We start from the raw sequence: 27610 nt of genomic DNA, 5'->3' as shown, positions 1-27610 counted from the left end.
ACTAGAATATATTCCAAGCACTGACACAGTTTACTCTGCATATCCTTTAATTATTTACAGAGTATCTGGGAAAAGTCAAATTCTCCATTGATTTTTAAAACTTATGTAATGGTGATGCTACAATGCATAGTAGAGAATTAGACAGGCACTTCTGTTTAGTTTTCCAAGTACATCTCCACATAGTATTTGGGTATTTCATGAGCCCCAGCATACTGAAATTTGTAGTTTTCCAGCATTTTTTGGTCTGGCTAAGTCCACTGCTAAATAGTTTTTGAAATATTAAAAGATTAATGAGCTTAACTTGTATTTTTCAGCTGATATTATGGTAAAGTTATCTGAAAGATGGGTGTCAGATGCTTGGACAGGGGGCGCAATTTCAGTGTTTGCCCTAGGCGCTATTTTCCCTAGATACGCCTCTGGGTACTATATTGGACAGCAGCGATATAGGAAGATACTGAAAGGCATCATCTCATACTGCATGGTCAGAGGCAATGGCAAAACCCTCCAGTATTCTACCAAAGAAAACCACAGGGCTCTGTAGGCACCAGGAGTCAAAATCAACTTGACGACACACACTCCTTAGAAGGCATGGAGCCCCCCTGCTTTTGGAAACTATGCCAGTGGGGTTTAAAGTGCTGCAGAAGCAGCAAGATATAGCAGATTAGATTTGGCTTCCTGTCAATGCCAGTGTCACTGACAGCCAGCAAAGCCCTTGCATTACCATCACTCAAAATGGGGATGGGGCGTGAGCACATCCCAATTACGGAGGTAACCAGGCAGGTGCTTCCTGTATTGATGTGGCAATTTCATTGTCCAGCAAGGCCTTCATCCAACTCCTGTCCAAGCTGCCCATAGCAGCATTTGATTTAACTATTTCAGAATGTAGAAAGGGATGCATTTCTCACTGTTGTAATGCAGTGTGTCAACCATGTACAATGTATTGTTTCCAAAGGGATGACCATTTGGATGTGCAATTGCATTCACATTCCACCATAATTCGTCAAATACATATGATGAGTTTAGGGTGAGGGATGAAAAAACACTTATTAAAAACACCCCCACCCCAAATTGCTAAAAAGCAGGTGGAATTTTCAGATGAGGCAAAAGGATTCACAAAACACACCCCTTGTTTTGTCTCCTTGTCATGAAGGTAGCATTTTAATGCCAATTGAGCTAGAGGAAAACACGTAAAAAAGTCATGGGGTATTTTCTTCTTATGAAACCAAGAGATTGTGTGAAGGGTTTACTAGTATATGTACAATATTTTCCAAACTGTCCAAGTGCCAAAGTGCTTATAATGACAGTATAATACTGCAAATATGATATGACTATATCTATACTGCAAGCTTTGCACATACATTAGCTTGTGATTACCTAAATGAATTGGACTACATTTCTAAATCTACATTTAAATGAATCGGGGGAATACAATGTTTATACAGATGGGGTAGTTACATGATTGGGAACAGGCCAAATAGTAAAAGAATGCTTTACTTTCAGAGCCCATCAATTTTTTAATGAAACAAGAAGCAAACTCAGTAGGCTGGCCACAGAATTTGCATTTTTACCAAAAACATATATCCATCCATAATTGGCAATAAGCATTTTAATATCATTTGTGTTTTAACTAAACTTCTAAAAATTAGTATCTTTAGCTCTCATTTAATCCACTGAGAGGTTCTCATGCACAAGGCTTATTGAAATAAATGGCAACTGCACAATAATTCAATAGGCTATTGCGTAGAAGTAGAAGAAATTCAGTGGATGGTGGATCTCAGGGAATATCTGGCCACTTGCTGTGAGGGGTGCTTCCAACATTTTCTTTATTGGAATTTTTCCACAGTTGGAGTTCTGAAGTACTGAATTTTGCTTCGTAAATGGAAGTGCTGTGTTGGGAATTCTCCTCCTCTCAATGTGAATTGTCTAGATTTTGTACAAAGCAGTATGCAAATGCGGTTTGCCATGGTTTTGAGGTCCTCCAGTTCTTTCATGTCTTCCCTTTGCCTGTAACATTTGAATGTTTTAAATTGTTTTAAATGGTTTTGTTTTATTTTTGTGAATTGCCTAGCACCTTTGTAGTCAGGCAGTATATAAACAAACAAACATACATACATACATACATCACCAGTGTCTGTGTGTGTATTAGTAAAATGTACAAGTACATATTGGTAAAATACAGCATGGAAAGGAGCATGACATAACCATGAGTACAATCACATCCGGATAACCTCCAAACAATTGCTTAGCAATGGTGCTGTTTGTTGGGATGGTAAAGGGGATGAACCTGTCAATCTAATGGACAACAGGCATGATCTGACACCAGGGGAAGATAATCTTAAATGCCTATCATGGAACTTGGCAGGCTGGAGGAACAAAATGGAGGATAATGGGTTCCTGAATTTTATAACAAAGTTCCATATTTTGATATTCCAGGAAAGCTGGCTATACAAAGACATCCGATCACATCCAGATGGCAAAAAAGCCATCTGGATGCGATCATATTCAAAATTATATCATGATCTTTTTAGTGCTTTGTTTTATCAATTTTTATTTATTTAACATATTTATATACCACGCAAAACTTATGTCTCTGTGTGATTTATAGTAAAACAAAACAAAGTAGAACAAAATTAAAACTTCAAAACATTAAAATAATTTAAAACTTAACACATTGTTAAATACTATTAAAAACTCTAAGTCTAATTAAAAGCCTGGGTGAACAAATGTGCTTAACTGCCTTTTAAAAAGTAGTCAGGAGATAGGGAGGCTCTTATTTCAGAATGGAGTGCATTCTAAAGCCTTGGGATGAACCTCTCCAGATAATCACAGTGGGTGGTGGGGATCATGACAAATAAGATGTTCTCCTAATTACCCAGGGCCCAAGCTGTTTAGGGCTTTATAGGTTATAAACAGCACCTTATATTTTGCATGGAAACCTATCGGCAGCCAATGTAGCTTTTTCTATACAGGAGTAATATGGTGTCTCCGAGATGACCCAGAGTCCAGCCTTGCTGCCTCATTCTGTACCAGCTGCAGTTTCCAGACTATGTACAAAGGCAGCCCCACACAGAGCACATTGTAGTAGTCAAGTCTGGAGGTTACCAGCATATGTACCACTGCTCTGAGGTAATTTAGCTCAAGAAATGGACACAACTGGCATATCAGCCAAAGCTGAGAGCAAGTACCTCTGGCCACTGCCTCAACCTGAGACACCAGGGAGAGGTTTGGATCCAGAAGCACCCCGAGACTGCATGTTTGTTCTTTCTGGAGAAGTGTGACCCCATCCAAAACCCGCAGATAAAAATCATCTCCCAAATGCCAGTCCTGCACAATAAGTAACTCTGACTTATCTGGATATGGACATGTACACTTGTAAAATGCCATTAAAAAGCAAACCTGGATGTTACAAGTTTAGTATGGTGTTTTGCAAAGGTGCAGAAGCACATGTGTGTGTCAAAGGAGATCTTGATACTATTATATTTTCAATCATATGAAGATTGAGCTCCCCTCCCCCAATGTTTTATCAATGCACATGTGCACACAGATAATATAGGGAGGGAAAATAGCGAGGGAATGAACTAAACACTGAGGCAAGCTGCACATACTCCAATTCTAGCATTACTTTTTAGAAATGTTCCTAGTTAAACTGGAATTCAGGAGGAATGGAATATAGAGAAGAGTGAACCAACAGAACAACCAAGGAGTGGAAGTGGGGAGAAATCATGGAGAGAAATGATTCAGATATTTTCCTGGGGTGGGAGATGGGAAATCAACGTTTTTCCCCCAACTGTGGACTTGAAAATGTAAAGCATGTACAACAAGTGGGTACATACATTTGCAAAAAGGGAAATGATTACACATATACTTGTTAGGTGGCTGGGGCTCAGGTTTGTCCTGTATAATGTGAAACAGCCTGCTGATGAGGCAGATATGGATATTCAGCCAGATATAGCAACTAAATAATGCTTCTCAAACTTCTGAGAAGTGGGGCAATTCTTCTGAATTAGAATTGTACACTTAACTATCATACTTGAAAAGCTTGCCATTTAGAATATAAAGGAGAAAGAATAATTTCTCCTCAAATAAGCCCCTCCCTATATAAGCCCTTCCCCTGGTTCGGTTTGAATCCGAACCATTTTGAACTGTTTTGAACTGGTTTGGACCAGCTTGGACATCCAAAATGGGTAGGGTGGTAGCTGGCATGCAGAGGTACCTGCCATCCAAACCCCAAAGCAATTGGACATTTGTACGATTTTTTAATGAATTTTTGAAATTTATTTTTATGTTTTTCTCATAGGTTTAAATGGAACTCAAACCAGCCCATTATTCCCTATTGTGGAACACCCATGGGTGCCAACAACCATGCAAACCCCAAAGCAATCAGACACCCTATGATTTTTAATGAATATTTGAAATATTTTTAATTATTTTTCTCATAGGGTATAATGGGACCCGAACCAGCCCATATCCCCCATTGTGGAGCAACGAGTTGCACAAAAGTGGGGTGGGTGGTAGACACCCAGGGGTGCCTACCACCCACAAAGTTCCAAGGAAATCAGACACTCCTCCTGACCACCCTGGTTCAAATTCGAACTGGTTTGAATTCAAACCAGTTCGCATATCCCTACCAATAAGTAGCCTCCTCTGAGAGCAGGCAGACGAGGAGAGCTGGTCTTGTGGTAGCAAGCATGACTTGTCCCCATAGCTAAGCAGGGTCTGCCCTGGTTGCATCTGAATGGGAGACTTGATGTGTGAGCACTGCAAGATATTCCCCTCAGGAGATGGAGCCGCTCTGGGAAGAGCAGAAGGTTTCAAGTTCCCTCCCTGGCTTCATCAAGATGGGGCTGAGAGAGATTCTTGCCTGCAACCTTGGAGAAGCCGCTGCCAGTTTGTGAAGACAATACTGAGCTAAATAGACCAATGGTCTGACTCAGTATATGGCAGTTTCTTATGTTCCTGTGTTGTACTGCATCTCTCCACTGAATGAGTCAGTGAATGAATGAACCCAGACATATGCAATATAGGGATGTGGTGGAATTGCCTGCCCTCCGAAGTGTCTGTCTGGAAGGAGACAAAACCTGACCACTGAAACCTGCAGAGAGGCAGTGAGTAGCCTCCTCTGTGGAAGCCTCTTCTGTGGAAGCAGAACACCTTAATTAAATAACAGAACTCTTGAATGATGTAAGGGTAGAAGAATAAAAGAGTCCTGCTGGACCAGCCCAAGGCCCACCTAGTCTAGCATCTTTTTTGCCACTGTGGCCATCCAGAAACCTCTGGGAAGCCCATGTGCCATATGATCAAAGCATACACTCTTTCCCAACATTGCTCTCCTGCCACTCGTACTCAAAAGCATTTTGCCTTTGCCGCTGAAGACAGCATATAGCTATCTTGGCTAGCAGGCATTGATAGATGTGTGTCATCTTCCACAAATTTGTCTAATCCCCTCTTAAAGCCATCTAAGCTGCTACCAAATCTTGTGGCAGTGAATTCCATATCAATCAATTAATTAATTTAGTATATTTGTATTGTATACCGCCCCAAACTCACGTCTCTGAGCAGTTTACAACATATTTGTATAACATGTCAAATATGTGCTATGTGAAGGACTTATTGGATAACCCCCAATTCTAGTGTGAGAGCAAGAAAACACACCATGCATGATTTTATAAGCCTCAGTCACTTCCCCTCTTACTAATCTTTTTTTCTAAACTGAAAAGCCCCTACCATTGTAGTAGGCTTTCCTCATAAGGGAGGCACTCCACCTTCTGATCATTTTGGTTGCCTTCGCCTCTGCCCTTTCCAGCTCTACAATATCCGTTTTGTGATGTGGTGACCAGAACTGTACAAACTATTCCAAATTTTATTGCTGCATATATTATCATAAGAGATTTATAATATTAGCAGTGTTATTCTCTATCTCTTTCCTAATGATCCCTAGCATGGAATTTGCCTTATTCAAACAGCTGCCACACACTGGGACAATGCTGAACTATTGAACACGACCCCAAATTCTCTTTCCTGATTAGTCACTGTTAGATCAGACCTCATCAGTGTGTGTGTGTGTGTGTGTGTGTGTGTGTGTAAAACTAGATAATTTTTGTTGTTGCTTCAGTATGTATCACTTTGTGCTTACTTATATGAATTTTACCAGACTTAAACTTCTACCTAATATGACCTGCATTTGCCATTTTGTTGTCCATTCATTCACTTTGAGGGATCCTTTTGAAGCTCTTCACAGTCCGTTTTGGTTTTCACCCTGAATAATTTGATATTATCTGTAAATTTGGTCAAGCCACTAGTTATCTCTAACTCTAAATTGTTTATGAACAAGTTAAAAGGATCATTCTCAATACAGGTCATTGGGGAACCTCACTTACTTCCCTCCATCTTGAAAATTGCCCATGTAATTTAATGTAATTATTTTTTTTCTTGAGACATACTAGCAGTTTTGTGTGTGTCAGGCTGAGCTGTAAGCCAGGGGTGGACAGACTTAAGGTGTCCAGAAACTATGCCCCCTCATCCCTAGAGCCTTGGGAGCTACCAGTACAAAACAGGAGGAGAGTTGGTCTTGTGATAGCAAGCATGAATTGTCCTCTTTGCTATGCAGGGTCTGCCCTGGTTTGCATTTGAATAGATAAGATATTCCTCTTAGGAGATGGGCCCACTCTGGGCAGAGCACCTGCATGCTTGTATGCAGAATGTTCCAAGTTCCCTCCCTGGCATCTCCAAGATAGGGCTGAGAGAGACTCCTGCCTGCAAGCTTGGAGAAGCTGCTGCCAGTCTATGTTGAGACAATACAGAGCTAGATGGACCAATGGTCTGACTCAGTATATGACAGCTTCCTATGTTCCTAATAGTGGCTTGGGGAGGAGAAGCCACTCACAAATGGCAGCTTGGGGAGGCAAAACCAGCTGCAAGATGCAACTTGTACAAAAACATATATGAACAGAATGAGGAATTTTATCATCAGAATCCATGGATTCTGGGAGAATTTTGCTGCAGGACAGGAGAGAAGCAAGGGAGGCTGTTTGTGGAGGAAGAAACTGGAGGGAAATTAATAGGAGAGAGAGAGTAAGGGCAACCCTGACCATCAAAGAGAGATTACAAAATGACATTGGCTATGCCCCCACTTATCCAGTCAATCAGATTTGCAGTATTGGCTAGAATGGAAGTAAGGGTATAAGCAAGCCCAAACATCTGGAGTGCTACTTCAAGCTACCTTGAGAGGAGAGCTGGTCTTGTGGTAGCAAGCATGACGTGTCCCCTTAGCTAAGCAGGGTCTACCCTGGTTGCATATGAATGGGAGACTTGATGTGTGAGCACTGTAAGATATTCCCCTTAGGGGATGGAGCCACTATGGGAAGAGCAGAAGGTTCCAAGTTCCCTCCCTGGCATCCCCAAGATAGGCCTGAGAGAAATTCCTGCTTGAAACCTTGGAGAAGCTGCTGCCAGTCTGTGTAGACAATACTGAGCTAAATGAGCCTATGGTCTGACTCAGTATATGGCAGCTTCCTATGTTCCTATGTACCTAGTGACATCATTCATACAATCAAAAACTGTGTGTTCTATCCGTATTCTTGTTTCTAATTGTGTGGAAGCAGGGTGGGAAGAGAACCTGGGTAGCCTTTCCTCCTACCTTGCACAATCACTTCTTCCCAGATTTTCCTCTTTCCTTGCTTCCAGACAACCAAACATTGGGAGCACACACAGCTCCCAAACCTGAGTAGAGCACAGTTTTTGATTGTGTGAATAACCTCAGTGCCTGTCCCTGCTCTATGCAGCAGCCTCTAGATCAGTGATTCTCAAACTTGGGTCCTCAGGTGTTATTGGACTTCAACTCCCATAATCCCCAACCAAAGGCCACTGAGGCTGGGGATTATGGGAGTTGAAGTTAACACCTGAGGACCCAAGTTTGAGAATCCTGCTCTAGATGGTACCAGATGCAGGGCTCAAAGGTAGAACCAGACAGGTTAGGCAGGAACAGGTGGCAGGAGATAAGGTAAATTCAGAGTCACATTAGGGGTCAGAATCTGGGTATACTGACCAGGATCAATAAGCCCAAAGTCAGAAACAGAGCCTAGAAGTAAGTCAAGTGGACAAATCAGGAACCACCGATCGATGAACAAGCTAGGATCAGGAACAGTGCTAAGGGTCAAACCAGGTAGATGAGTAAGGCACTAGGGGTTAAGCAAAAAGCCAGTGGTCAGGAACAAAGCCAAGAGTCAGATCATGCATGAGTCAGGAGCCAGGGGTAAGCAATGAACCAGAGGTCAAGAACAAAGTCAGTCAAGTCTGGAAGCCAAATAAATCAGAAGCAGACAGAACATACCTAGACCAAGGAGACCTTAAAAGTCAGACAAGGTTTGTCCAGACAGGAAGACTCAATGGCTGCCTTTGCACAAAACAGCAAACTGGAAGCAAACATGCCATAGGTTAAAGATCATGGTAGTGCGGATGCAGAAAACTGTGGTTTCATCACAGGACCACAGGTCAGTTCTAGCCTCGAAACCTGAATTGTCACCTTAGGTCTGTAGTGAGTTTCACTGCCAAGACCTGAGGTTTGAAGGCATCATAGTGTTGTCTGCATCCCACCACCATGTTCTAAGTGGGATTGAGGGTAAAAAGCTCCTCCCCCTCTCCTAATGAATTGGCTGCCACTGCTGTCCTTCATGCCATGCAAGCAACAGTTCCTCCCCATTTGCAGTCTCCCAGACTGTATATTGGATCGTCTGCGAGCATGGGGTTGGGGTGGGGATGGGGGATGGAGGCAAACTGCCTGTCCATTGAGCCCGCAGTTTGCCATTATGTGTGAAGGCAGCCTTATACTCCTGCTTTGGGTGGCAGAGTCAGTGACAGGCTTCACAGGGTGGGACCAGGAGATTCAAAAGCGATTGCAGCACAGCAAATTGCCACAAGAGGCAAAGGTAAGTAGAATCCTAGTTTCAAGCCCTGGTGAACGCTGGCAGAATGCTGGCAGTATCCTCCTGTTTGGGAATCACTGAGCAAGATTAAGCTTTCAAGATTTTGCTGCCTACATGAACAGAGAGAAGAAGTGCATATTAATCCTGAATGTCATAAAAGTAAAAAGTGTATGCACATTCCCCGCTACAATTATCTAAAAAATGATTTTTGTAAGAGTTGTGACAACTAAATGCCTTGAGAGTTATAATAGAATACATTGGATAATGAAGGAAAAAACCTCCTTGCCACTCAGTTTGGACTAAACTAAGCAAAACTTTGTTGCTTTAATGTGGCAGAGCAAAACTTTAAAACCAAATGCAGACAAGGACCAAACTGTCTCCTCAATGTTTTTGCTACTTGACGTTCAGTTCTATAGGCATGACATGATGAAGTCTCTTTACAATCTCTTAAATGTTCCTCTGTGGATTTTGGTATGTTGTGTGGAGTGGAATGCAATCAACATCTGCTAATTTCTGTCCTTTAAATGTACTATCAAAACACACAAGCACGATGTTTTATTTGCATGGTTGAAATGAGCCTGGCGACTGATCATCCATCATCTCTCTGTCATATTTTTATATGTTGTCTATCCAATCCCCTGGATAATTTGGGAAGCGTAAAGCAAAACTCTGAGTTAAGTTATTGGCCAGCTGCTGAAGTGTCCAGCTGAAGAGGACACTGTGCTTTCTTTCTCTTGAATCTAACAGCAGTTGCTCAGTGGAAGCCAAACATAATACACTCTAGATGTCCCAGGAAGATTGTAGTTGAAGTACCATGTCTAAACCCTCTAACAGGCATTTTTCTACACAAATTATACAGCAGCATACTGCAGCAAGGAAGCAAGGGAACAGTTAAAATTTCTGCAAAATAGCAATAAATCTCAGAGCATGTCATGTTCTCACTAAAGAAAGCTGGTGCACTATGTAGCACAAAGACTAAAAGGGCTGGTTCAGACAGCTGAATAAACCATGGTTTATTCAGTCATGAATGTGACTCAAGCCGGTGCTCTCCCTCCTCTCTTTACTGTGCTATCGACACTGTGGTTTGATTAAAACATTTTATTAAAACATTTACAAACCACAATTAGACCAGCATTTGAAACTTAGACGGAACTCTGGATTTGGATTCCAGAAGTAGGCAAAGTGTCTGTGAAGCTGTGTTTTAATCACACCACAGTGTCAATGTCACAGCTCTCCTGAGAAGCTGAGGCAGTAAAGAGAGGAGGGAGAGCACCAGCTTGAGTCATGAATAAGCCATGATTTATTTGGTTGCCTTCAAACTGGTTCAGAGACCCATAAAGGGCCTCCAGACCAGTTTTGTGCACATCCCTAATCTGAATCAGCCCTAAAAGACCTTTTTTCTAGGTTACTCTTGTTACGCTACAGAATAGGTAGTTAAAAAAAAATCAGAACCCAACAACACTCAGGTGTTAAAGGTGTTAAATATTTCCCTTAAACAACCCCCTTTCCTTTCCCATTTGGCTCCTAATGCCAGAATAAATCTGTTGGGATGGAATGTCAGTGAAATGTATGACCAAACAGGTTGAATGCCTCATACCAGCCATGTATGGTGGGCCACCAGGGGCTTGATAAACCTCTTCGTTTTGCTGCTTGTCTATTTTTGACTGCAAAAATAGGTGGTTTTTCATACAGCTAGCAGGCCACAGGAAGGCAGGTGTGTTGCTTTTGTCTTGGTGGGTCACAAACTGTGAGGCCAAATTTAGGCGCGTATTGTATCAAGAGTTTGTCCAGATGGCCAGCCATTTGAAGCAATATTTCTCTCTCCACAGTCTAAATGGAAATATGGCTAGCCTAGAAGGCCAACGGAAGTTGAAATATTCTGAGAAGGAAACTCCACCCCCCCCGCCCTCCACCCCCAAACTAAACTAAAAAACCCAAGACTGACAACAAACAACACACACTCCAGCATGGTAAAGGGTGAGCATGTGGCCTCCAAAGAGAAAATAAAAATCATGAGGGGCGGATGTGATGATAAACATCATTGCAACCTTCTTTTGGCACATATGACACTAGCAAGGTACAAATCTTTATTTCAGTTGACGACCAGCACAAAGTTAAAACAAATATAAAAGAGAAACTAACCAAACTTCTACTTCAGCCAATAAAACCAAATAAACTAAGAAAATCCTTCTAAATATAAATCAACTAAAAATACAAAGCTTAAACTAACAATGAGACAGCAGCATTTCATACTTATAAAATAAGTACATATATATCAAAACTTAAACAATTGCCTTCCTAACTCCTAAGGGGGTTAAACATTTAAAGGGCTCGGGAAGATTAGTTGTTAATTTTACTGCTAATATGCATATGGTTCCAGACAGGCGCGTAACAATGATAGGGCAAGGGGAGACAGTTGTCTGGGGGCCCCACTGCCTGGAGGGGCACCCCAGAGGCACCTCATGTGACTCCCCATTGCCCCCTGCCCAGCCCCAAGGCCCCTCAGCCACTTGCCCTCTTCGCCGTCTCTCCTGCTTGTTCTGCTGGCCCGCAATCGAAGCAGCAGGCAAGCTGCAAAGAGCTCCTTTTCTCCCGCCTCTCAGCTGATCGGCGGGTGGGCGGGGCTTCCACGGAGGCCTCCGTGTAGGCCGCAGTGAAGCCTGAACTCGAGTAGGGCCCAAGCCAGCCAGGAAGAAGGAGGCAGCCAGAGTGTTCTCTGCAGCAGAAGACTCCTTGCTGCCCTGCTTAACCCAGACCAGCATTTTCCAGGTAGAGTGTGAACTCCTTTTTGTGGTTACCTTTCCCGCCCCACCCCACCCCATATATAGGGATCTGCTTGCCATAGGGCTTGGATATGGGGGGGGGGGGGAGGGACCGAGAAGTCTCTGAAAATTTATTTTGAAACAGCTTGGAAAATTTGCTGACTTAAAAAAACTATCTAAAAAGTCCTATAAGTGGCTTGTTTCATGGCAGAAAATTGCAAAAACTTCTGGAACAGTATTTTATTAATTTTATTTATTCATTCATTCATTTATAAATGCACTTATGTTCAAGTTGTTTTGCAACCCAGAAGGTCTGAGTGAGAACTGTGAAGCATGTGTGGTGCTTTTATTTTATTTTTCTTGTGTGTGAACTGCTCCCCAATAACTTGCAGGGACTTCAGGGTCAATCTGGCCAACATGTGAATGCAGCACCTCCATTCCAGAGGAGATGTGTCTTAAAGGGCTTTAAAAGCCTCCTGTGAAAAACCTCCTGCAATCAAACTTGACTGAATTTGTTCAGAATTCTGAGAAAACAAACATAGGTTCACCCTGCATGGTTGAAAGTCTCCTTTGCTAATCTGCAGCGAGGGGCCCATTTTAATAATTCATCTTTCTAGTGTGTTCTAGGCATTAAAAGTAATTCAAATGTATAGTACTCAATGTATATCACTATATATTGTGACGTGTGTGTGTATTCAGTGAAATGTATTTGCAGGCAGCATACTTATTTTGGAATATCAGACTTAAATCCTTGGGGGCCTGGGGTGTGCGGAGGCCCTGGACTTTGGGGGGGGGCCCATTTTAAAATCTTGTCTCTGGGCCCACTCCAACCTTGCTACGCCCCTGGTTCCATTACCTACGTGACCACATACAATTATCCACTCTATACCTGCAAAAATTACTCTGACCTTAAGACCATCACCCACTTTCCTGTTGTCAAACACTTACGCAAACGGAGGGCTACAACACAAAATTTGGCCACCTGTCTAGTGGTGATGGAATTACTTCCTTTCAACAGCCTGCCTATCACCTGAGAGGGATTGAAACTTGGCCATTTAGCCATCAGAGGGTGAATGAGATCCCGTCTCAGGTCTCTATAAAACAAGCATTCAAGCAACACATGAGAGACTGTTTCCACTTGTCCTTCCCCACATGGGCAGAGCCTCTCCCTGTAGGGAATCCCTCTATATCTGCCCTCTAAAAGTGCTGAGGCAGGGCATTACGTCTCGCCAGAGTGAAGACTCTTTTAAGGGAGGGCACCTCCAACATAGCGAGGTAGGGTGCTGGAACCAGTTTATATCTAAATGACTCCTGGCTCTGAAAACCAGGTGCCCTCACTAAATCCATTTGCCTCTCTATGTCTTCAATTCTCTGTTTGATGAGCTTCCAAGCTGTCTCCAGATTTTGCGTAAGCAAAGCAGACTGATCAAGGCCCAAAACGGTCAGCTTTCAGTTCAAAGCACACTTCCAGGCCTACTGGTAGGAATCCTCTAGTGTCAAGTGGCTCAGCCCTTTGGCCGAGGAAAAATGACACTAGCACAGGCATGTTGCCTGGAGGGAATGTAAAGGTACGAGTTATTTTGGACTTGTATTAAGGGTTTTGCAGCGGTGATTTCCCACAATGGGAATACTTGATGGGACAATATCCTTGGTTGGATCAGCCCCATTGTTGCCCACTGCAGCAACCCTGTAGGGAAATGTAGCCCTGCATTTCCCAGAATTTTTTTTTTTTTACTTCTTTTGATTTGTAAAGCTTGTGACTCACTAAGGTGAACACAATCCATCCTGCATCTTTGCATCACTTCCTCCCGACGTTAGAGGATGGCACAGTGGTCTATCCTGCGTGCTAGCCCTAACACCAAGAGTAGTTTTTAATGCTGGTAGATATTTCTTGTAGCATAGCATCATGGAGAACTTAGCAGTGTGTTATTGAGAATCAGTTAAACTTGCTAAATCTGCAGTTCCTTTTCTTGGAAATGTTTGCTCAGTATATTTAAACTGTGAAAGAAGAAAGTCAAAATGATTGTGTAGCAATATTATACATTTCTCCAAAGAAATTTAGTGGCAGGTTCTAGATCATGCATAAAATAAAAAAGTTTTTTTTAAAAAATGTGCAACAGGAAAAACACAGACACATTTCACAGTTCTAGCTCAATTCTACTTGAAGAAGATAGTTATGCAACTTCTCCGCTAACTTATCTATAGGGAGGATGGCTCAATGGAAGAGTGTGTTGATAAAGCATCCAATTGTTAAACTGAGTCAGTGTAAGGAAAGATAAATTGGTGAGTCACTTAAATTCCAGAATAGGCACATACAGTACTAGTAGAAGGAATACTCTAATGGGACAGTGGAGGGGGTTACCTCTCATTCATCAACGCACCTTTTTCACAAGAAGTAATTACAAGCATTTGAAGAGGGAGAATGAAATTAGCAGAAGAGGACTGTGCTGTTGAAAAGATGTGGCAAAGTGTCAATATTCCATTGAATACTGAAAATATGTCAGTGCTGGGCCATCAACAGCCAAATACACACCTTAGTGAAAAGTGTAAGTCCTGGCCTGGAAGGATTGGGACCAGAATTGGAATGGAGCTCTGGAAGCAGGGGCAAGACAAACATTGGAAGCAGAGCTACATAAAAACAGCACTGGGGGAATAGTCTGTAGGGTCAGTCACAGGACAGAATCCAAGCCTTGTTTGAAGGTGGTTTTGGATGTTAGAAAGCAACTGGCAGGCAGGCAAGGGAGTTGGACAACTTGGAGGGGCACAAGAAGGCAAGTGTGATCAGAGGATAGGCAGGCAGATAAGGCTGAAGCAAAACAGCTTTGAGAGAACCATCTGGCTTTTGCCAAGTAGGGGTGTCTGAAACGGACTCGAACCGAGCCACCCACTCCACGTACACCCGGTCCACCCAGTCCATGCCAGAAGTTCAGCCCATTCCTAGAACTGGTGTCAAACTGGGTCAACCTTCCAGGTCCAATTCAAAGTGTTGGTTCTCACCTTTAAAATCCTTCAGGGCTTAGCACTTGCTTACCTGCAGGATCGCCTCTCCCAACCAGTCCTGTCCCGTCCTGTGAGATCTCAGGTTGCCCTTCTTTCATTCCCCAATCTCAAGAGAGGTCCATAGTACTAGGCACCGTGGAAGGGCTTTCTCTGTTGCTGCTCCTTCACTCTGGAATTCTCTTCCCCCACAGATTCAGTCTGGCTTCTCCCTTTCAGCCTTCAAAACCTTATTGAAGACATTTCTTTTCTGCCAGGCATTTGCCCTTGAATTTAATTTTATTTTTGGTTTCTTTATCCCCATCACCTTACATTCAGGATGCTGCTCTTGTTTGTACACCAAACAAGTGTACTGTGGATTTGGCAGTATATAAAATCTCTTTAAATAAATAAAATAAAATAAAATAGTGCTTATAAAGGGGAATCCAGTAAGGATTTACTTGCAGCAGTGTGGCTCCTCGGGGCAGCAGCTCCCCTAGGCCCTGCTGATGCCCCCCCAATCTCAGGCCAGTGGGGGCCCACTTTGGGCCTCCATGCAAGTGCGGAAGCCCAAACCAGGTCCCAGCTGGCCTGATGGCGGGAAGCTCTGGCGAGGCCTAGGAGAGCCACCACTGGCCTGATGCCACCACTGATATGCACGGAACCAGAGGACCCAGTTTGGTTTGAATCTGGACTGGACTCGAACCTGGCCAGACCAGTCCAGTCTGGCACCCCTTAGAACCCCCCCAGTCCGGTCCGGGGGAGTTCACAAAGGTTTTTTTTGGGGAGGTTTTTAAAACCTTTAGCCCCTTCGGAGTGCTTCCTCTAGGCTGCGGTGGGGTCCATGAAGGTTCCCCCCTCACCCCGCTGGCCTTGTTTATCACCACTATGGCCCGTATAACCCTCTTTTTCGGTCCATTCAGGCCTCCATAATTTGGTGCGTTGGCCATTTCCCCTGCCTCCACACATGTGCAAATGGCTTCTGTGAGGCCCTGGACCATGCCAGGCCTCACAGAGGCCATTTGCACATGCACAGTGGCAGTAAAAATGGCCACCGTGCCAACTTACAGGGGCCCGAATGGGCCAAAAAAGAGGGTTATATGGGCTGCAGCAGTGATAAACGATGCCTGCGGGGGAGGGGGAACTTCCATGGACCCCTTCGCTGCCCCAACAAACTCCCTCAAAGGGCAGAAGGTAATAAAAAATAATAATATATTTTTAAAAACAATCGCAAGCCCCCGAACCATCCGGAAGGGAGTTGGTCCAAGGTCAGACCAAACCTGGGTGGGGTGGGGTTTCTGTTTGACTCCAAATGGTTGAACTGAACCGGTTTGACCTCAAACAGGTTTGGGGTCGAACCTGTTTGTACATCCCTACCCCTGAGGAGCCATATCACTGCAGTGGTGGGTAAGGTAAGTGCCCGCCCACCCCCTACTAGCCCTTTTAAAACCCCATAGGGTTCCCCTGGTGCTTGTTAAGAAGAACCCTTATCAGATTTCCCTTTACAAGGACTAGAACTGGTTGAACTGGGCCAAACTGTTTTGATCTGAACCAGGCCCAGTTCAGCTTGAGCTCGGACTGGTGCACCTTTTTGGAGGGCCAGTCGTGTTCAAGCTCAAACCGGTTGAACTGGTCTGGTTTGACTCAAAACCTTAATTGAGTCGAACCAGTGTGCATTCATCCAGATCTAACCTGGAAGCATTTATTGTTAGGCCAGATGAGGTTGCCAACTCTCCAAGATTGACCTTGTGACCATTAAAAGCTATCCTGGGGACTTAAATGGCTTGATATTTTGGGAAATATTGGAAATGTATTGGGGGGAAAGAAAGAGCTTCAGTCAGAATTAGTACTCTTAAAGCCAGGGCAGAAAGAACTAATGAACTGCTGCAGGGTAGCATGTGGAGGTTGTACCATGCTGGAGACTGGGAAGATTCTACTGCTTCTTCCTCCTGTACTTTGTACCCTTAGCACAAAGATGTGCAGACCAGAAACACGGGTGTCTGGAGCACCTTTTCTGGGGGGAAGGCAAAATCTACAACCCTATATTCACTTACCTGGAAGTAATCCCCATTGAATTAAATGGGACTGGCTCAATCCAATGGGGTGGGGTAACTGCTCCCTCTTGCCCCTCTTCAGATGGCCATGACCAATAGGCTTCTCATTTGAGCCCTAGAAGATCCTGATGAGGTCACAAAGTATTACTTACACAGAGCATTTTGCTTTCCTGTCTTTCAGCATAGACACTAATTGTACTGAAAGTGTATCCCTTGCCCTAACCCATAAGTGCAAGATAGCTGAGGCAGTTTTTCCAACAGTAGACTTTTTTGGATTAAAAATACAGAAAATCTTTGGTATACATGGTGAATCTTTGGTGAAATGAATAGCACTTCTATGACCAGACTTCCGTGCTTTCCCCACTGCAAGTGAAATGGGACATGCCAGATCTCATTCACAAAATGATGCAGTACAATTGTTACAGTCCTGAATACAGACCACCACAATATCTGTTATGTTACTTCTATCTGCCTTTTGAGTTCCATCTTCTTCATAAGAACATAAGAACAGCCCAGCTGGATCAGGCCCAAGGCCCATCTAGTCCAGCATCCCATTTCTCACAGTGGCCCACTAGATGCTGCTGGAAGCCACAGGCAGGAGTTGAGGGCATGCCCTCTCTCCTGCTGTTACCCCCCCCCGCAACTGGTACCCAGAGGCACCCTGCCCCCATTCCTGTTCCTGCCTTCACACAGTGGGGCAGTCTGTACTCATATCATCTGACAATAGCAGAAACTACCTTTCTGCTGATGCCATTAATGAGGGAAGGGGAGGCTTAATGAAGCCTAGTACCTATTAACCAGAATGCCAGTCCTCCACCCTGCCAGGATGGATCAATCCAGGCCAAGTCCATTTCAGAGTTTACCTTGTTACCCTCTATGGCTAGATTCACCAGCTATCCAGAGCTTCAGACCCTGAGAAGAACTGAAGGGTCTTGCTTATAAGGGATGGCACTAGCCAATCATGGGAAATCTTGTTGAGTAAGGATGGAGCCAAGGGGCACTTGTGGAATCTGGAGGTTTAGGAGATAGAGCCTGCCTATGCGTGATGGCTCAGAGTTGGAACCCGATGGACAGGTTCTTTATTATGCTAACACTGAAAACTCTCAAGCCAATGATAAAATAGCTTATTCCTTAGTTTTGTCCATTCTTATCTTGAGATTTTACTCGTCTCCTAGAGACTCTGAGAATGAGGTCTTAAAAACCTCAGGCCAAATAACCAGCTCACTTTGGCTGGTTTATTTAAATCAATTTTTATAATTAACAAACATACCCCTTAATGCTTTGGGGGTATACTGTGGACTTTGGGTTACCAGGAGAAGGCTTCTGTATCTTGAGAGGGCTTCTGCACCTTTAAGAGTTGCATAAAAAGGAATTTAAAAAAAATCAATCCACCAGGTGTGGTTTTCCCCATCATATTGATTCCTTCCACCACGCATCATTTCATCCAGTCCTTGTTTTTCAGCTAATTGATTACTCAGCCTACAGACCTACAATATGGCAGTGATTTAGGTGGTGGGAGGATCTCCTACCCTGTTTGTAGAGCCTCAATTTGGTTCTGAAAATCCTGTATCTAGACAATTGAAGCATCCATGTCTCCATTGCAGATATAGGGAGCTGGGTCCTCTGAGGATTGAAAAAGGTGTCCCATAATGCATTGTGCCACCAGTACACTGAGAATCATTAGTTGTCCTCTGATTGGCTGAGAAGGGGCAAGAGGTGGGCCAAGCCCTATTGAAGGCATTGAGGTGAAAGTACCATAAAGTGTGCTTTGCAGAGTCACAGTGGCACATTCACAGATGGAAGCCCTGGTAGCCGCAACACTTTATTGTTTTAATGGCTGCTGAGTCCTGGAAACAGCTTAAAATGCTGTGTGCACCCAGACAATCAAAGGATTGCGGTAAGAGGGCTCTGATGTCCTCCTACCTTGGTTTAGAGCAGGGTGGAGGATCTGGATTACTGAGATTTGGGAAGGCTGGGTTGGCGGGATTCCCGTAGTTGCACACAAGCCTGAATAGCTGGGTTTAATGCCTCCAACCTTGAAACTGATGGTTGTGACTTTCAACTCACCCCTTTCCTGCTCACCCCTGCCAGTCTTTCTCCCACACTCTTCCCAGCAATATACAGCTTCTCTGTAGAATGTTCTTCTGTTTTTCTTTCCAGTGGTCCTTCCTTTCCTCAACATTGTCTTTCTGGTTGATGTTCTGCTCCCACTTACATCCCACTTACATCTTCAGGTTGGGGGAGGAAACACCTTGCCACTGAATAACACTGCTGGATTCCTCCATCTGCCCTTTACGGTGTCACTGGGGTTTCCAGCGTTAGGCTAGCACAAGCCCCCTTTGTGATTGATTTGGCAGCTGAGCAGAGTCCTACTCCTCCTGCTTTACATTTTAGGAAAAAGCAAGTTGACTAAGATTATACTCGGTGAAACAGCTAAAATAATTCAAATTTAAAAGGCTATGCCATCATAGTGGGATCCATCAGTTCAACAACCTTGTGAAGTAGGTTGCTCTTATTATCCCCATCTAGTAGATGAGGGAACTGTGACTGAAAGAGCCCAAGGCCACCCAATGCTGTAATGGCATAAATAATTGTGAGATTCAAACTAGGGGTGTCCCCACTCATAGTTCATTCCCTTCCTCACTATACTATGCATACTCTCTAGTACATACATTATAACATATTTCAGAAGCTAATGAATACCCAGGTGTAAATGAATGCTGTGGAGAGGGATACTTGTGTGAAATCACTTGGTATTTCAAAAAAGTTTGCTCTAATCTTCCTTAACCTTTGCTCTTTGTCATCTGAGGCATTTTCACCATCTATAAAAACAGCAACAGAAGACTCTTTTTTTCATTTTTTTTTAAAAGTCAAATCTGGGTTATTATGACTCATTTGGATTTTCAATGCAGCCATATTTTATCTCAACATTAGATTACATCATGAAAGACATTTTATATTGTTTTGCCCATGGTAAGAAATTATGTCTGCTTAATCAATTCTATTATGCATTCAACCATCCATGACACATCAAAGGCTAAGAAGATATTTTGAAAAAAAGAAAAAGAACAAAAAAGAACAACTTTACTTGCTTAAAATGATTTCCCTTCAGATCAAGATGCAGAGCACAAAATATTAATCGTTTTAAATAAATATCAAGACTCCCCAAATAATATGAATAATTGGCAGAGCCTAGTGCCCATTGCCCAGTTTCCAACAGCTGGTTACACTGGCGCACGGCACCTTCTCAGCAGCCTTTGAGATAATGACTTGGGCATCTGCCGATGAGTGCTTGCAACTGCCCACAGAATTTACAACTCACAAGTGGGATACAGAGGCTTCGACAGAACTTTTTTATGCAAGGTCTTTGAAATTTATTAATGTAATGCAAACACAAGCCTTCCAACCCATTAAATTGTTGATGTTATGCGAATCCACTCTGGAATTGCAGATCCTCATTAACATTATTTGCATGTTAATCTGCATCTTTTTAATTAGTGATATTATTTATGCACATAATTTTCGCCTACTGGTGCCAAGGCTGAAGCGCATTAATTAATCTACTGAGATGCCAAACTGTTTATTTTTCTCCCATACTTTTATTTGTTTACATGGTGTTTTGGATTCAGGGAAAAATAAAAAAAAAATTAAAAAAGAGCCTGAAGAATAAAAGCAGAAAGACAAGATTAACTAAAAGCTCTTTTTGTTTTCATAATTTAAATTGTAATATTAGCCAAATGTTGTGTTTCTTCCCTCAGAGATCGGTTATTCAGTTACATTACCTTGATGTATTATTAAAATTTATAATGGACTCTGGAGGCTTTTTTTTAGTTCTCTCCTTCATTTACAGAATATACTCAATGTTATTTTAATCTTCCTACAACGCTGCCATGCATAGGCAATGATCGGTTTTCCCTTGCGTCTCTCTAGTGCTGCTCCACTTTGCACAACTGATAAACATTTAAATAAGCCTTTTCAAAAAAAGAAGAATAGCATGCTAAAATTATTAACCCATTAATGGAGTAAGGCATTGCTTCGTAATTCCTTTCCTCTAACTAGGTCAATTGGAACATTTATTTTGATCTATAGTGTGGAACTGGTCCCATCTCCTGTACGCTGACACGTTAACAACCAGTGTTCATTGCTAATATAGTTTTATACTTCCTATCTTTCTGAACTGTAGAAAGTTCCAAGGACAGCCTTTCACAGGATTACATTCATTGTAAGAAATGTGTGTTGAAGATTCAGGCTGAAGACATGTACAATATATCTAGAACAATGAGGCCAGTTTGGAAGAGCTGCCGCTGTGTTCTCTACAAACACATCGAACCTCTTCCAGGGTGAGCTCTGAAAAAATGCAGTCTGGCAAGTTTGCACAGTTAAACCAAGGAATAGCTGGCTGTGGAGGGTGCCCACTGGCTAGCTCCTGTGACGTCACCAATTCACCTCCCCCTTCTAAATACCTGAATCAGTTTTGCAATAGTTTGTAAAATGCTTAATTAAAAAAATATATATGCTAATTTTGAACACATAAGCATAGATGTGCTGCTACACACACACACACACACACACACACACACACACACACACACAGAGTTTTTGTGCTGTATGGGAGATACCAGTGCTCATATAAACATGAGTACAGAGGAAAAATGTAAACAGTGGGCCCAAATTGCCATGAAAAGCAATGGGCAAGGGTCAGTATGTTACGCTTCAATGCTGGGCCCTTACTGAACCCAAGAATACACTGTGAAGCCATGTGGTATCCATGGCAGTGCCATTGACCATTGATAAAAGCTGTTCCCAAATCTGAAATATTTGTGGATTATCATTTCGGGCTAAACATGCTCATGGATAATTTAAAGCAATGCTTTTGAATTTCCTGTCCCCAGTAGCCTTTCCTTTATTGTACACTGATGACATTGACACCATTTGGATTCATGTGAAGAGGACCCTTTGAAAAATTCACCCAGGACATCCACGATAAATCTTTATTGTCATTGTCCTGTACAGAACAAGGAGATTGAATCAGATCCACAACCTTTACCTCACTATCAATCCAAGCCTGGGCCAGCTCATGTAACAAGTTCATATTCTGTACACAAGTATCCCTGTGTGAAGGTCACATAAACACTAGTTCATAACAGACACCCACTGACAGAGGCGTAACTAGGGAAAACGGCGCCTAGGGCAAGCACTGAAATAAATTGCGCCCCCCCCTCTGAAATTGCGCCCCCCCGGCAGCGAGCCCTGAACACTCCAGCTGCCGCTGCCGGTGGCCTCCCCCCGCCCCATCCCCCCTGCTGCCCTTCGCTGGTGGGGTGGGTGATCCGCGGGTGGGGTGAGTGAGCAGGGGCCAGGGGTCCTACCGTCCTCCTTCCACCCCGCAGCAGCGGGCGGCGGCTACGACTGGAGTGTTCAGGGCTCGCCGTCTCCCTACGGGGGTCGCCCATGCCACTGCGACCAGGGGCCAGGGGTCCTCCTTCCACCCTGGCAGGCGGCGGCGGGCGGCGGCTACGTCTGGAGTGATGCCGAGGCCTGCCATCTGGCCCGGCGTTGCTTCTCAACTGTGCCGCGCGCAGGCGCACAACGCAGTTGAGAAGCGACGCCGGGCTGGACGGCAGGCCTCGGCGTTGCTCCAGTCGTAGCTGCCGCCCACCGCTGCGGGGTGGAAGGAGGACGGCAGGTGGCAGCAGCTACGACTGGAGCATTGCCAAAGCCTGCCGTCCGGCCAGGCATTGCTTCTCAACTGCACCGCGCACCTGTGCAGTTCAATAGATTGAACTGCGCAGGCTCGCGGCGCAGTTGAGAAGCGACGCCGGGCCGGACGGCAGGCCTCGGTGTCGCTCCAGTCGTAGCCGCCACCCCCCGCCGCCTGCCGGGGTGGAAGGAGGACCCCTGGCCCCTGGTTGCGGCGGCATGGGCAAACCCCGTAGGGAGACGGCGAGCCCTGAATACTCCAGTCATCTCCGTAGGGAGACGCAAGCGCGGCGGGAAAGGAAGAGGATTGGCGGGGCACTTGTTGGCACCCCCTACCAAGTGGCGCCCAGGGCACGTGCCCTGCCTGCCCCCCTATCGTTACGCCCCTGCCCACTGATCTGTGCATATACCTACTTGTTTCTAGTACCACATGATGCATTGCATCAGGGGCACAGCTTCAACTGAGCAAGGGGGGATAAATTTTCCTGGGCAGTCAAGGGAGGGGAGCCCACTGGCTGGGTGACAGCCCACTCTCCACTCTCATCTTCTCACCTCCCCAGCTCACTGGCACACTGTTGGGTCCTAACTGGAAGACTAATCTCAGCTTCAAAAGGTAGGTATTTATGTAATAAGTATTTCTGAGCCAAGGAGAGAGAGAGAGAGTGTGTGTGTGTGTGTGTGTGTGTGTGTGTGTGTGTGAAATTGTGTGCATGGGAACTGTATGATATTATATACATATGTGTGAGAGAAAGGGAGTGCTGGGAATTACTTGGGTTTTTATCATATTTCTTCTACAGCAAAGACACGAAGTGGGGGTGGGGAGGAGAATAAAGTGGGGGTGGATGGCACAGTCTCATCTTCACTTTTTCCCTAGGGCCCACTTCAACTAGGGTTGTGCACAAAACTGGTTTGCCTGGTTATGTTTGAGTCTGGACAGGACTTGAACAGGACCAGGCATGTTTGGTTTTGGCACCCAAAACTAGAATCCCTGTTTGGCTCAAGTTCAAGCTGCTTTGGGTTCTAATTGTTAATTTAAAAAATAATAACAACTTACCACCAGGTCTGGGTTGTAATGCTGGGGTGCTGCCATGGCTGTGTGTGAGGGGGTCTCATAAGGTCTCCCATCCCTCTACCAGCCTCCCCTGGCCCTTTTGGGGCTGGTTCAGAAAAGGCCAGTACGTATTTTGCAGCAGCCTTCAAAATGGCCACCATGAGCAGGCAGAGGGCCAAGAAGGCTCGTAAATGGGCCAAACCAGCCTGAAAAGGACTAGGGGGAGTCCTCCTCCACCCAGCGGGAGATGAGGGAAACTTCTGAGACCCACCCCCACAGCCGCAGCAGCACCCCCCTCCCCAGAGGCCGGCATTATAACCCAGAACTGGTGGTGAGTTATTAATTTTAAAAATATTTATTTATTTATTTATTGGAGAGAAAAAGAGAAAAATTTATTTATTTATTTAGAGCCCCTGGTGGCGCAGTGGTAAAACTGCCGCCCTGTAACCAGAAGGTTACAAGTTCGGTCCTGACCAGGGGCTCAAGGTTGACTCAGCCTTCCATCCTTCCGAGGTCGGTAAAATGAATACCCAGAATGTTGGGGGGCAATATGCTAAATCATTGTAAACCGTTTAGAGAGCTTCCAGCTATAGAGCGGTATATAAATGTAAGTGCTATTTGCCACATTTTAATACTGCCGAAAACATGAGTTCTCTGGGTGGTTTATTAGAACCCCCAAGCCGGCCCAATTTGTTCAGCTCAACTTCAAGCCAAACTGAACTGGGCCCTGTTTGGCTCAACGGCAAGCCTTTGAACAGGGAGAGGATAGCTGGTCTTGTGGTAGCAAGCATGACTTGTCCCCATAGCTAAGCAGGGTCTGCCCTGGTTGCATATGAATGGGAGACTTGATGTGTGAGCACTGCAAGATATTCCCCTCAGGGGATGAAGCCGCTCTGGGAAGAGCAGAAGGTTTCAAGTTCCCTCCCTGGCTTCTCCAAGATGGGGCTGAGAGAGATTCCTGCCTGCAGCCTTGGAGAAGCCGCTGCCAGTCTGTGAAGACAATACTGAGCTAGATAGATGAATGCTCTGACTCAGTATATGGCAGTTTCCTATGTTCCTATGTTCCTAACAGGCCCGGTTCGAAATCGAACCAGTTTGCACATCCCTAACTCCAGCCTTGCATTGTATCTAGTCAAGCCGGTTAAACAGTTGTTTTTGTTCCAAGCAAGGGGCAAAGTGGGAAGAGGGCATGCCCCCGTGTGACTTTGCTGTTTGCCAGGCTTTGAAGCTTGGTCTAGGATGTGGTGGCGTCCCTGTTGCCGGGCTACTGCTTTGCTGGCTCAGAGACAGGGGTGGGTGGGTGAGATCTCAGAGAGGAACCAAGTGAGAAGTGCCGCTTGCATGGAATGGGTGAAATCCCGGGTGGGTTTGTGCTGCTGACTCTACAATTGCGGCTCCAGAAAGTGAACGAAACAATAGCTATGGTGCTGTCCGTGTTTAGACATAATGTTGCTGCTGAAAACATCAGGTAATGGCAGCGAAACTCACTGAAAACTGAAGGTTCAAACTGGGAGTTCTGGCGAGGCATACCAGGTCGCTTTTGCCACAAAACCATGTTTGCACTCATTTGGACATACCTTTGCCCCGTTTACCTCCGGTTCTGTGTTAGGTGTGAATGCAGCCACTAATTTGCAGTCCATCCTGGACAATGATATCTCTCTCTCCCTGCCTGTTACAGCCTGTGCTTGTTTAAAGACAACCCCCCAATCAAAATGGCTAGTTATCAATAATAGTCACCTACTAATTGGGAAAAGAAGCAACTTTTAAAGTGGTGGCTGTCTTTTATTTATCAGAAGGACAGCAACTGTCCAGGTAGGTAGTGAGGCTATTCCCACTATTGCCCAAAAGCGGGCTAAGGGAACCCAGCCCACTTTGGGGTGATCATCTGCTGCAATGGGTCGTGCGACTCCTGGCAGCTAGCCTCCCCTTATATGAGGTTAGCGGAGCGCACACTCTGCTAATCCCATTCACCTGACCATGAGATGCCACCATGTGGCTCCGTACCACGGCGACTCACGAGGAGACCCCCGCTGAGAGGCTGAAACAAGCCTCCTGGTCTCAGGGGTCTCCCCAGGATGCCTCGTGCACTCGCGTGGGACATCCTGGGACTTCCAGGAGCTGGGCAGCCCCTGATCCCCGGAGCCCCTGCCAGCTCCATGACGGAGCCAGCAATCGTGTGGGTGGCCAATCCAGCCACCCAGGGCTTCCTGCTTGCTCATGTGCGGGCTAAGCCTGCTCTCCCCACGTAACCCACCTCGGCTCTTCACACTGCTCGTGTGGAGAGCCTCAGTATGTGTCAAGAGCTAGTGAATATCAGCCATCCAAGGCAACTAATCTATCACCTTTAGCTAGCAAACTACAGAAAACCTGGCATATTCAAAGGATGTTAGTCACAATACAGTATACAGATTGGTCAGCATTCAGATTGCATGCCACATCTGCCACAGACTGCATGCCATATCTGTTTATGATCTCATTACATATTTCCCCATGCAAGTTCCTGCAATGCTCATATTCTAGCCTAGAAAAACTTTTCTGTACTTTAAAAATAGCAAGAATACAGTGCTGCATTATCAGGTAAGGCAGATGAATCTTACTGCTTGCTAGCAAGCAATGGAGTTTTGCCTTCCTGCTGGTAGAGCTCCTGTTCTCCAAGCCCCAAAGAGCTCAAGACATCTGGCAAAGTATATTGTTTGAATGCATAGAAAAGCTGTTACCGGTGTCAGACCAAATCTTGCACATTATAGGCCTCAGGCCACTATATTACTGAGAAGAATTTCCACCACTCAGAGAGTAAACAGTTCAGTGCCTGGTGGCAAATTTTCTTTAAATTGTCGAGGTTTTGAACTTGATGTGGGATCTGAGCAATCAAACTACATAACTAAGGAAAATGATTGTTGGTCAGACACCAGGCACGATTACACTCTGCCATTACCGGGAACTTACTGCAAAGGTATCACCTCAGTGTGTGCACATTTGTTAATTAATAATCTCCATAGCCCTTTACAGTGAGCAATATATTAATTATACAATTAATGTTTTTTTAATCTATACTTACAGCTTATGAGTCAACCTCCAGTCAGAAAATCACTTGCCCATAAGGCCATCTAGCAAGTACCACCGCTGAGTAAGGGAACACAGTGCTGGTGAGTGAACATGATCCTCTGGTTGGCAACTAAGTGTTAACACAGGTCCTATTTTTAGCCTATCTGTTTATGAGATCATCATGTCTGTGCCCTTGTGTACGTGTCCCTAATAACATTTGACATTACAGTCCAATACAGACCAAATTTACAGTACGTGGAAACAGCCCCTATGAATACCCCTGCTGGGAGTCTTTTTATTTCAGTCTGCCTTCTAGAAGCAGGATATCAGTCTTGGAACTCACAATCTGATACAAACTGAACGTACAGTACATGGAAGCGGGTCCTAGAGGATCCTGAGAATACTTTTACTTCAGTCTGCCATCTTGAAACAAAATGGCAGCTACTCAGATTAGAAGGAGTTAATTCTGATCCAAAAGGGAGACAGAGGATGAATACTATTACTACTGCTGCTACTGCTACTGCTACTACTACTACTGCTAATAATAATAATAATATACTGCTTTTCAACAAAAAGTTCACAAAGCAGTTTACATGGGGGGGGGAAGAATAAGAATAGGTTTGTAGTACACTTCCAGGGAGCGTTGTACAATTCACCATGTTGGAAGTGGAAGGAAAGTAGTTCCATTAGTTCCCCTGCATATAGAACATCTTGTCATTAATTGATCAAGGGCTGAAGAGCCAGCAACACTGGATCCACCCACTAACTCTCTCATCTCAGGACACAGGAAAGGGCTCTTTATCCCCCTCTTTGACACTGGGAAAAGCAGCAGAGGCTTACCTATTCTGCTCCTTAGTTGCTCAGTTGTGTTTTCTGTGTCTTGATTCAGTCGCTGGAGTGAGCACCTGCCTGATCTACATAACACAATGGGAGAGTTGTGGTAGAGCCTTTGCTGCTGTCCTCAGTGAGGAAGATGGAGATTAAAGAACCATTTCCCTAGGTTTCAGCCTTAGGTGTATGCATAATAACAGTGGGCCGTATTTGTGTTGGGAGCTCTGCTGGAAGCCAGATGAAGCTGCTGGGCCACCCATTAGACATCCC

At 44.6% G+C, this 27610-nt stretch overlaps 2 long non-coding RNA genes across 3 annotated transcripts in view; one reads left to right on the top strand and one right to left on the bottom strand.

Moving 5' to 3' along the window:
* Nucleotides 1–1230: 1230 nt before the first annotated feature.
* Nucleotides 1231–26622, bottom strand: LOC128352911 (uncharacterized). Of its 2 annotated transcripts, XR_008320704.1 has the most exons (3): nucleotides 26523–26603; nucleotides 16714–16838; nucleotides 1231–2004 (listed from the first exon to the last, which is right to left on the bottom strand). It is a non-coding gene; the product is annotated as an uncharacterized LOC128352911 (long non-coding RNA). The 2 variants fall into 2 exon arrangements; XR_008320705.1 differs by lacking the exon at nucleotides 16714–16838 and having other exon boundaries at nucleotides 26523–26622.
* Nucleotides 11569–27610, top strand: part of LOC128352910 (uncharacterized) — a 34291-nt gene continuing 18249 nt past the window's right edge. Inside the window, exons 1-2 of the long non-coding RNA XR_008320703.1 lie at nucleotides 11569–11690; nucleotides 26525–26610. This is a non-coding gene — a long non-coding RNA (uncharacterized LOC128352910). The remainder of the gene's footprint in view (nucleotides 11691–26524; nucleotides 26611–27610) is intronic.

This window comes from Hemicordylus capensis, chromosome 4 (assembly GCF_027244095.1).
Source record: "Hemicordylus capensis ecotype Gifberg chromosome 4, rHemCap1.1.pri, whole genome shotgun sequence".
Taxonomy (NCBI): domain Eukaryota; kingdom Metazoa; phylum Chordata; class Lepidosauria; order Squamata; family Cordylidae; genus Hemicordylus; species Hemicordylus capensis.
Note: the sequence above shows the minus strand (reverse complement) of the source record. Positions and strands in the feature narration are given on the sequence as shown.